Source organism: Saccoglossus kowalevskii, chromosome 18 (genome assembly GCF_978046115.1).
Source record: "Saccoglossus kowalevskii chromosome 18, keSacKowa6.1, whole genome shotgun sequence".
In the NCBI taxonomy this organism is placed as follows: Eukaryota; Metazoa; Hemichordata; class Enteropneusta; family Harrimaniidae; genus Saccoglossus; species Saccoglossus kowalevskii.
Window position 1 is genome coordinate 12,579,571 of NC_140658.1, and position 10,425 is coordinate 12,589,995.

At 36.8% G+C, this 10,425-nt stretch overlaps 1 long non-coding RNA gene across 1 annotated transcript; it reads right to left on the reverse strand.

The window, feature by feature from the left end:
- Positions 1-1,794: 1,794 nt before the first annotated feature.
- LOC144358850 (uncharacterized) lies at positions 1,795-10,102 on the reverse strand. The gene is made up of 3 exons (XR_014926996.1): positions 10,015-10,102; positions 6,212-6,284; positions 1,795-2,049 (listed from the first exon to the last, which is right to left on the reverse strand). It is a non-coding gene; the product is annotated as an uncharacterized LOC144358850 (long non-coding RNA).
- Positions 10,103-10,425: the final 323 nt, after the last annotated feature.

The window sequence follows — 10,425 nt, forward strand, 5'->3', positions numbered from 1 at the left end:
GTGTAGAGAGAGAGGACTTTGGCCCTATGTCCTATGGCTCTTGTGTTTCAAGCCAAAAAAACAACACAGATTCCCGGGGATGTGGGAATAGGTGACAAATTCCAAAACAATGAAAGAAAATCGTAACTTACTGCACATGAATTTCATGATGAAGTTTTCAACATTGTGGTGCGTGACTGCAGTCATTGAAACAAAAATAAGGGATTCTGAAAACGCAATTGATGGCATGACAAAAAACGCAATGTAATGCAAGTTATGCAATATCACGACGAATGCGTATATTTTCAAAATATAAATTTACTAACACTAAATTCTTGTTATTTACATTCGTTGAATAAATGTATCTAGAAGGGGATGTATGTAGTAATACGTTGGAATAGTTTTCTAATAATGCATAGTAAATGTTACATTACAAAATATATTTCAATGATACACGACAAACAAAAATCATACTGTACCAATATACTACTAGCTGGAGACCAGGTGTGAATAGATAGATACACTAGATATATATCCACACATATTAAAGGCAAACATGTACATGTTTACAATCCTATGATCACCTTCATTCAATAGAAAACGTTGTCTGTTTCATCTATTTCATATCAAAACATTATGATCTAAACGTCATCACGCTTTTGCATATATGACGAATTAGAAAATGCCCACATGTCTGAAGGTTTCTGTGCCCTTACTTCTTACAACATTTTGGTCCAGTTTATCGATTTTATAACTCAACTTCTCATTCCCTTTCAATGCTAACTCATTTTTAGAAAGAAAGTACATTCTGAATGTCTCTGTTCCCTGACTCACTTGTTCAATGCCACTCCTGTTATCCTCTTGAGTACTTTTCAAAAAATCTAACATGAACAATGATCCCTTCTCCAGCTGATCAGCGTTCTTTATGGACTGGATATTACGAGTGTGCATCTGTTCTCCTAGATCGCTTGAATAAACAAAACTCTTCTCACATTCTTTGCACTGGATGTGATTTTTAGACCACCAGACTGATTGAAGCATTTCACGCATTGTTTGCACTGAAATGGCTTCAATCCTGTATGGGTAAGTGTGTGATATTTTAAACCACCAGACTGAGTGAAGCATTTCTTGCATTGTTTGCACTGAAATGGCTTCAATCCTGTATGTGTAAGCATGTGAGTTTTTAGATTACCAGACTGAGTGAAGCATTTCTTGCATTGTTTGCACTGAAAAGGCTTTAATCCTGTATGTGTACGCATGTGCTTCTTCAGATTCCCCGACAGAGTAAAACACTTCTGGCATTGTTTGCATTGAAATGGCTTCAATCCCGTATGTGTAAGCATATGCTGTTTTAGATTACAAGACTGATTGAAGCATCTGTCACATTGTTTGCACTGAAATGGCTTTACCCCTGTATGTACACGCATGTGCACTTTTAGATAACTTGAACTAGTATAAGGCTTCGCACATTGTTTGCACTGAAATGGCTTCAATCCTGTATGTGTAAGCATGTGATATTTTAGACTAACAGACTGACTGAAGCATTTGTTGCATTGTTTGCACTGAAATGGCTTCAATCCTGTATGTGTACGCATGTGAGTCTTCAGATTCCCTGACTGAGTAAAACACTTCTCGCATTGTTTGCACTGAAATGGCTTCAATCCTGTATGTGTACGCATGTGAAGTTTTAGATCACAAGACTGAGTGAAGCATTTCTCGCATTGTTTGCACTGGAATGGCTTCAATCTTGTATGTTTTCCATGGACTTCACACATTTAGGTTCTCTGAACTAATATACAATTCTAATATCGCACATTTCAGTTGTGTTGTTGTTTTCATTAATAATTCAAAGCATACCATGTGACATTAAAAGCATAATTCTCCATGTGTATATGTTGGTAACTTTCATATAAATTTTCAGTGACTTGAGTATATAAGTGTTTAGGAATTTGTATCACTTCTCTGGAAATCTTGAAAATCTTGGGAAATGAAATGTACTACATTGTATTCCAGGGCTTCATTGTGTGAAGTGTTCTTCATCTATAAATTGGCAGCAAGTTCAGTTTTCACCTACAAAATAACAGAATGAAACAATATAACAAAATATATTTGGAGTGCAACATCATGAAATGATGGATATCTAACTGCAGTTTACCATGTCTGTATGTGCTTCTACATAGCCTAGCCTTAACCTATCAAAATATTATTAACTGGCATTGTAGAATATTAGCTGACAAGAATGATTCCAGCATAATAAGCGGGTCTAGCTCGAATGCTAGTTTTCTATGTGTCTCTACAGAACCTAGGATAAAGTGGAATGTATCTAAATAAAAATACGGTGTGATAACAATGCAGCCTATCTATCTATAATACAACATTTCTATGTGTCTCTACAGAGTTTATCAACATAGCTAAATGTAAATACCATTTAGAGATACCGTATCAATGTATAAGTATTATGTGATCACAAAGCACCATATCTAGCTAATTTTCTGCGTGTCTCAGAGTCCACGAAAATAGCTACATGTGATACATTAAAAAATAAAAATAAAAGGAAGGTGTGATATCAGAGCAGCCTACTTATCTAGAATGCTACATGTAGATGCAATTTATTAAAGTAATAGTATGATGTGATATCAGAATAGCCAATGACTAGAAATGCTTGTTTTTTCCATATCTTTGCAGAACTATGGATAATACAATGTAGATGCAATGTATAAAAGTAAACATATGGTATGGTGTGATATCAAATCAGCTTATCTGGCTAAAATGCCCGTTGCATATTTGTCTTATTAGAGCCTGGATTATTACCTACATGTAGATACAATGTATTAAAGATCGACATGGTTTATAAGCAGGCGCGGGTGGAGTTTATTATTCAAATAAAGTCGCCCTCACTCACATTAATATCTGTGTATAAAAGCTCCACAAAACATATTATATTTTCTGTTTTTCAAATGTGAGTGGCGCCATGAATATTCATGGTAGTTATAAATAAAAAAAGGGTTGAATTTGGCAGGTAGACCATTTACTTTTGCCGGAAAAATGGGTTTCAAAAGCGTCGAGTTTCCAATTTGCCGGCAGTGTAAGCCCCACCACATCGTTTTCAAAATGCCTACTTTGAATATGAGGTAAAATAAACGCTACTCGTGCGTTGCTGATACAAACAATGGAATGAATTACCAAAAAGAAAACAGAGGTTGTCAAAACCAGACAGAATATAAAGTGTCTCTCTGAAAACACAGACGGTGGTTGAAGTCAACTTGTCAACGATAAACGGCATTCATAGGCCATTCCTAACAATTTTGCCTGAAGTTATGATATACTAGTATATGCACTCGATGTACATTTTTATTTATTCAACAATCTTCGCTCACTGCGCTCATCAGGAAAAGTCCACACGATGGTGTGTGGTCGATCGACAATCTCGTTCCATTCACGGTTATTTGTAAATCAATGTAGAATAGCTTGGAATAAAATTCTATGCGCATGTCATACAAAACAATCAACAATTTGTTGAGGCTTTCCACATAACTATTACAGTAAAAGTATGGTGTGATGTGATATCAGAGCAGCCTATCTAGCTCGAATGCTAGTTATCTAAGTGTCTTTGTAGAACAAAGAATAATATCTAATTGTGGATGTAATTTATTAAAATAAAGATAAAGTATGGTGTGATATCAGAGCAGCCTAACTAGGCAAAATGCTCGTCATCTCCGTGTCTTTGTAAAACCAAAAATATTACATGTATATACAATGCACTAAAGTAAAAGTATTGTATAATGTGATGGGCTTCGCTTGATAGAATGCTCGTTATATGGTTGACTTTTTAGAGCCTGGATTATTACCTACATGTAGAAGCAATGTATTAAAGTTAAAGTATTGTGCGATATCAAAGCAGCCTAACTAGCCAAAAGGCTAGTTGTCTATGTGTCTTTTTAAAATCTGGAATATTACCTACATGTAGATGCATTGCATTAAAATAAAAGTATGTTGTGATATCAGAGCAGCCTATCTAGCTAGAATGCCCCTTATATATGTGTCCCTTTAGGGCCTGGAATCTTACCCACATGTAGATGCACATGTATTACAGTAAAAGTATGGTGTGGTGTAATACGAGAGCAGGCTATCTAGCTAGAATGCTCGTTATACACATGTCCTTTTACAGTGTATTACAGTAATAGTATGGTGTGATACCATAGCAGACTATATAGCTAGAATTAGGCAGAGTGTTTTCAACCCGACTATTCACATAGTTCATACCCACCATAGACTCATGTCAGTCAAAATTATCTGTCATTCAGCCAGCAACAGAGAGAGAAATCTAGGTCAGGGGAAGCCCCGTGACCTCATAGATTTTCTTCCACAGTAGGGACCTTGTATCTATGTTGGGTAAGAACTGTGTGAATAGGCGGGTTGAAAACCCTCTGCAAAAATTCACTATGTTCAATTACCCACCTTAGACTCCAGTCAGTTAGAATGACCATTTTGAGTCAAACGCAGAAAGGTGGTGGGTTTCCATGCATAAAAGGGTGTCCATAGCCCGGCACAATATTCCCTACTTACGACTACCTCTTAGATAAGTACAGTGACAGTGTCTTAACTTGACAGTGTCGTACCCATAACAAAGCAACTGCAGATAGGGTGACAGGGATGCCCGACAATACTAGACCCAAATTCAGATGCTTGGGTCACTAGCATTCCAAAAGAAAAAGAGGCTGAAATAGTTCTGCATGAGGGCATAGGCCTAAAACGAGACCGTGACATGTCCAAGGAGTGCTGACGGGAGAAACTTCTCTGCACAAATCTGTAGCAGAGACTACTTATTCGCCTATGCGCAGTGATTCTTGTGTTTATCTGGGCTTGGTCAGTAACCAAAGTCTCATCTACTAGAACGGGTCCCACCGGAAAAAGACCTTCCTCAATTGTTTGGCTCTTTGGTAATGACTGGTAAACCCGTTTGCGCTCTCCTAAAGCCCGCCCTCAGTATATGATAGAGGGGGAGGGCACCTGAGGCAAGAGCCAATTATTCAGCGATCACACAAAGCCCATGTGCTCGTACTCTGTGTCTCTGTAGACCCTGTGTCATGTCTTGATTCCTTAGTACGATTCTCGTAGTAACTCAACCCTCGAACTGGGCATAGAGGCAATTCTCGATGATGGGTGACAAGGCTGGCATGTAGCCAATAGTCATAAATCTTGCACACTGTCGCAGTGATCCACCTGGAAATGGAAGTTGGGGAGAATGGTCTGTCCTGCTTACCATAGTCATAACACATAAACATGTGCTTGCTGCCATGCCTTGAATCCTTAGTATGAGTCTCGTAGTAACTCAACACCCAAACTGGGCATAGAAGCAATTCTCGATGGTGGGTAACAAGGCCAATGGTCGCTGCCTAGGACAAGCCCAACTCGTCAAACAAATGGATGAAAACGTCAGCTACATGGTCAACAGAGAGATGGCATGGATCAATCTCCCTTCCACTACACCAACATATGCCCGCCATTTTAGGACGCAGGCTGCATTGGTGGAATCCCTATTTGCCTTGGCCAGGACGTTGGCAGCTCGCTCAGATAATCCTGAGTTTTTTGCACACACAAAAATAAGAAAACAAACTTATCCTACCAGCCACTACGTCTACTGTTAGCAATGGTTCACAGCTCTTCATAAATCTCAGTCGAAAAAATGGAGACTGAATCAAACTGGTTTTGCTAGGATGCTCACTTGATGCAGAGAAAAACAGAAGTGATCATAAGGCAAGATGGTGTCCCCTGCCTTGCCTCGGTCACGTGGTTCGTGATGTGGAAGAAAATATATGAAGTTATGGGGCTTTCCCTGACATAGATTTTTGTCTTCGTCCTTGGTTGAATGGCAGAATAATTACTACAGTGGTAATTGAACGTAGTGCATGCTTGTTTTCTCTGTGTCTTTACAGAAGCATGGATAATATACAATGTAGATGCAATGTACCAAAGTAAAAGTATGGTGTGATATCAGAGCAGCCTATGTAGGTAGAATACTAGTTTCATGTGTATCGCTACAGAATGCAATACAATGTAGATGTAAAAGTGTTGTGATATCTTTCTATAGAACGCTAGTTTTCTATATATCCACAAACCTAGCATGATACCTACATGTGGATAAAATATTGGTGGAATGTATGACAGTAGGAAAAGACATAACCATCTACATATATACATATTTAAAATTGCCGGAATGAACTACACTTACCTAAAGTGGATTCTGCGTGTGAAACCTTTACTCAGTACACTATACAAAATGATTCTAACCCAAATATATATATCTATATTAAAAGAGTATAAAAGATTATGTTGTTATTAAAGGACTGTGTGGTAATAAAAAACAGTGTTAGGTTGTGTCAAGAGTGGCGAATAATTTACCTCATATTTAGCAAGCAATTTGCTTAATTTATTCTTCAGTACGAGTAGCACTTTTATATTCAACACCAGAATTAGTATTACTTCAAACGTTTTTTTTTTCAAATCAGATGTTAGTCAAAGGAGGCGGCAGGTTTTTTTTGACTGTGCGGCGAATATTTTACGTAAATGTAAACAAATCGATTTTTCCGGGGGGGGGGGTCCGGGGAGCATCCTTCCCTTGGGAAAATGTTGATATCTAGACCCTCTGAAACGCTAATTCCTGTATTTTGTCGACTGACCTTCCATTTGTTTATTGACTTTTCTTTTATATGATTCGCTGAGGGCGCGAAACACCGGTGTTTTTAACTAGGTGGGAACGCGAGCAGACAATTTAGCATAATATTTACACACAAAAAAACAGTGCTAACACCGGCGTGTGAGAACGTATCTATAGTGATACTCCCCGCTCCATACTTTCCTGCATTAAGATAAGATTTGCTGATACAAGTTGATTCATCTTGTATCAACAAATATTTACATCATGCAGTCTCTGGCGCAGGAGACTCCAGATGTTACATTCTTTGGGACGGCCTGGATTCAGAAATACTCTAAAATTGCGAAGAAAACGAACATTTTGCTGAGAAAAAAAAAACTATAAAAAATGTTGTATTGTTACGACGTGGGGATTTTATGAGAAAATGATTACGACTGTGACCGACCTCCACAGTTGCCCATGGAAGACTAGATACCAATAAAGGATGTTTACGGGTAAACAGAAGCTCTGTTATCAGGGATATATTTGCTCAATGATTAGGTCAAGAATACGGTGCAATGTTTGGCAAGCACAAGTAACCTTCAATTTGAGTAGGAAAATAATTAACAATCTCCGACTGAGATGGATACTTCCTAACCACGTTGTTTTACAGTAGATATGTGGTATACAAATTACCAGCACGTGTTAAACGTTATTATAGGAGCAGTAAAACAAAGACTTAGTGACAGAAGGAATCAAATTTATTTTATATTAATTAACTAATGTGTTGCACTGTAGAAGACCTGTTGGAGACTGGGTTATAACAAAAACTTCATCATTCAAATCTATGAACTCTTTGTAGTTTTGATGATTTTGTTTGCATTATTGTTAATCATTTCAATTGATTATTGTTCTATAAGTCAGACGCAGCTATGTTCAATTAGTTAAACATGTATATGTATATGTAATTAGTTTGTCACGTAAATGGCTGATCATGTCACAGCCGATGTCAAAAACAAAACATTTAAAGAAAATGTGGAAAATAAATCGTAAATGAAAAACAGTAAATTTATGCCAAAATGTACAATATGCTCACGGTACTTCAAAAATCACCTAGGGGACATTGTCAGAGACGGCGGCGCCGTTTTTTGACTGTGGGGGTGAATATTTTATGTAAATGTCAATTTAGTCTTCCATGGGCAACGGTGGAGGTCGGTCACAGATGTAATCATTTCCCTGGCACTCTCAGGTAACACTTTTACTTCAAAGCTAATTCAAAAGTGATGGTTAATTACTTCTCAATTTTATCATTTCCTTCAAACAGTCTCGGTTGGCCAAACTTGAATTTCATATTTCCAACAATTCTAGTCTATTGTGTTGTCATATTTATTTTATTTCTACTTTTCTTGAATTGAGAAAATAATTATTTCAAAAAAATATTTGAGACTTATTATGGTGTAAATAACTCTCGTTCAATTAATTTCCACAATTGTAAGTTCTTATGATTAAGAAGTTATTCTTTAGATTGGATATTTGATGTTGAAACAATGTTAACTCCTGAATTCAAACCCTCAATGAGTTCCACACATGGTATCAATACCATTATACCGCCGAGGATATTCCTCTCTTTCTTGAATTGTTTTTCGAAATATAGGATACACCATTGTGACACTTTAATATCGAGCAAAACTAACCTTGTTTCTGTGCTTTTTTGTCAAAATTAGGTAACTGTCAGTTTAATTACAATGTTTACTTAAGGTAGAGATGCAGTTTACCTGACAGGTATTTTAATTAGTTAATTAGGAAATCAAGATGACCTCCCTTGTCCACAAAACTATATATTTTCGGAAAGCTTATTGTATATTTTTTTTTTGATTTTGTTAGTATTTGTTTATGGGCACTGTAGTTTGAAATGTACACAAAAATGTGCTTTCTTGTTCAAAAGTGATTACAAAAAATTAGCTTCTAAACCATGCTTCTGTTTCCTGTCAAAATTGGTTTATGGGTACATCTGTTTACTCTGAAGAAAGTGCCGTCTTGAAAACTGTCTACCAGTTGTCAATTTTGCAGGGCAGCAGCTCAAATTTCACTACTTCAAGTTTATGTTTAAATGAACACCCGGGCTAGTTGTCTGTAAGATTGTTGTAACACTGTTCAACCAAAAACAATGCCCCGGGGGCGTTTTGAAGATAAATACATTGTCAATTATTTGTGAAAATTTCAAAACAAAACGTCAAAACGTCACGGAGCTATTTTTTTAAAGTTCTGGGATGTGCACTAAAAAGAAGCTGAGATAATTGCTAATTTGCATAACAATTCACTCAGTAAGAAGTTTACTAATGCTCATAATTAAAATGACTCTAACAGTTCCAAATTTAAATGGATTATCGTTTTGTAAAAAAGTTAAATATAGTGCATAATATGGAGATCCTGCCATTTCTTTTTTTCACCAGGTTTCTTTTTTATTGTTTATGTACAGCCTTGCTAAATCTTGCTAAGCATTAAAAAGTTTGCACCTGTTATCTATATTTATTTGATTTTAAAGCTAATTTTGTTTTATCGCAATGGCACACTTGTGTAACATTCCACAACGTTGTTCTTTGACTATTGTTTATTTTGACGACTACTTCAATGTTCTAATTAGTCGAATGGGAAAGCCAAAGCGATTGCGTTGGTATTGGCAAGTGTTTATCTATTGTGATTCGCACCCTTGGCGTTTGTATTAGGCGGTTTTTCATTTCCAATGTTTGCTACGTTGTAATATGCAACCACTTCCCCCGTTTTATTGTGATGTTTCAGTGTTAAATGATATCTTCTTTGTCTGTCACGCCATGACCTAATTTTACAACCACGGGCAGATTGCAACGAAGTGCATAACCTTTGGCTTGATTCGACTGGCTGTATAATTTTTCTGCCAACAAGCAAAGATTTATTACCGTTATTATCATTATTTTATCACGTGATTTGTTTGTTTGTATACAGCAATTCATATATAACGACCCTTAGTGAAGGGCATTTTTTGTGACATCAGCAATTTGTACAGTGTGGATTTGGATTCTCGAATTGTGCCTGGACTTTTAGCCAGTGTATATTTCATTATTAATAAAATCATGTCATATTATTATAACTGAAATTTTGAACATAATAATGTTGTCAATAAAAATATTGTTCTACCGTTAGACTATTACTAACCATTATTCTACACCAGTGCAAAGCAAGAAACGCAATGGTCGCATTGACGGTCGCATGTATTGAGATTACACGCCGCTGAGACAACAAACGCGATCGTTCATACATACATACAGTGTTCACAGGTATTATTTATAATTTCACGAGGTCCATAACTCTACAAACATGAATGTTTGACGAGTATACTTTAATCGTAGATATATATCACTTACTTCGCTCGGAATATTCCTCAATCCTGACATAAGCTCGTCCTGTAAAATCTGCACTAAATTGCACAATGGCGGTAACCCCGATGACCTCAAATTAATGCCCTCTACGATGACAACATTTTATTAACAGTGGTATCGCCTCCAGATGGCGCTCTTGTTAATTGCTTTTGTATCAAAGGATATCAAAGCACAGGTTGATTCTGCATCATAGTTCCGCTTTATACAGGTATTGTTAAATTAATATATATTGTACTGTAAGAAAACCTTACCTTCAGTACCTCTTGGGTATCTTAAAATCATGGTGATTCACACAGGGACCTGATGAACTACTTACGTCAATACATGGACGTCTTTGGGGCGGAGCAACTATGTCCCAGTACAAGACCTTAACCATTCTCAAGATAATGGTAATTA